General features: G+C 43.5%; 1 protein-coding gene across 1 annotated transcript in view; it reads left to right on the top strand.

Moving 5' to 3' along the window:
* Positions 1 to 1,476, top strand: part of CBR1 (carbonyl reductase 1) — a 17,027-nt gene that overhangs the window by 6,146 nt on the left and 9,405 nt on the right. The gene's annotated exons all lie outside the window — the stretch shown is intronic.

Raw genomic sequence — 1,476 nt, 5'->3', positions numbered from 1 at the left:
TAGCTGCTGTGCTTGAGATGCATTGGCCTGGAATTGAACTCAGGTCTCCCACATGGAAGGTGAGAATTCTACCACTTACTACAATGCAATGGATTTTTCATACACATGGCCTTTGATTTATAATTCTGTCAAAAAGAATTGGTTGTGCTTCTTGGTCTATATAAAGGTGGCACAAGAGAGGAAGACCCCGGGTGAGATGGATTGATACGGTAATTGGGGCAATGGGGGTTGGTGAGTTGGAATTAGTGAGACTGGCTCAGGACAGGGCAGGCTTCAGAGCTGATATACCTAGGGTTGCTATAGGTCGCAGGTGACTCGATGGCACATAATAACAACAGTAGTTAAGGAGTTGTGCTACCAACCCCAGAGCAGGTTGTTCGAATCCTCCAGCTCCTTCATGGGAAAAGATGTGCAGCCTCCTCTCATGCAATTTACAGCTTCTAAAAACCCACATGAGGGTCAGCTGTGAGTTGGTTCTACCTCAACAGCAATAAGTAGTACATGGTATGATATAATGAGCACACCTGCACGCTCGGAAATGCCCATTCTCCACCGTGCCATCCATAATTTGTTATGATCCAAGAGTCAAATGTCTTTCCACAGTCAATAAACCACAGTTTGACTGGTATTCCCTGCTATAAATCAAGATCCACCCGACAGGAATACTATCCCTCCTGCCACATCCTCTATAAAAAAATTCTGTCCTATATTGTGTCTGTGAGAGAGGATTAACTCAAGGGCAAACAGCTGAAATCCATATAAGTGGTTCGATTTTGTTTGCTTCGTTTTTCTTGTGTGAAGGTTTTTTAGCATGTTAGGTATATTTGTAACAGAACATTTTGTGTTTCTTCAGTCATCACACGTACATATCAGTGGCATTAATTGCATTCACATGCAATTTGAATGTTAGTCATCACTTAATAGAAGATCATCATTGTGCCCTAAAAGGTGTCTTCTCCCCATTCCCCAACTTCCCCCAATCTCACCTTAGTAACCAGGAATAAACTTTTGTCTCCATACATTTGCCTATTCTGGGGAGCTCTGGTAGCCTAGTGATAAGAAGCTGCACTGCAGTCCCAAAGGCCCACTGCTTGATTCCACCAGCTGTGGGAGAAGGATGGGCAATCTTCTAAACAGCACACAATGGAGCTTTCACGTGGGAAGCTCTGGTGGCTTTGTAGTAAGCTGGCCAAAGGCAAGAAGTTCGGATCCACCATCTAATCCAGTGGAGAAAGATGGGCAATCTCCTGCCATGTAATTTACTGCCTTTGAAAACCCACTGGAGGGTCAGCTGAGTCATGTCAAACTAGATGGTAGGTAACAGCAGCATAACAGAGCTTCCACTTAAATAGGGTCACACAACATTTGTTGACTTATTTCATTCGGCAAAATATTTTAAAAATTCATTTCTTGAGGCAACGCTAGAACAACTGAAATGTCCAGCGAATATGGAAACAGACCTGGAGGAACCAGAGT

The sequence above is a fragment of the Elephantulus edwardii genome, unplaced genomic scaffold (assembly GCF_000299155.1).
Source record: "Elephantulus edwardii isolate Elephantulus edwardi_28Jun2011 unplaced genomic scaffold, EleEdw1.0 scaffold00051, whole genome shotgun sequence".
In the NCBI taxonomy this organism is placed as follows: Eukaryota; Metazoa; Chordata; class Mammalia; order Macroscelidea; family Macroscelididae; genus Elephantulus; species Elephantulus edwardii.
Note: the sequence above shows the minus strand (reverse complement) of the source record. Positions and strands in the feature narration are given on the sequence as shown.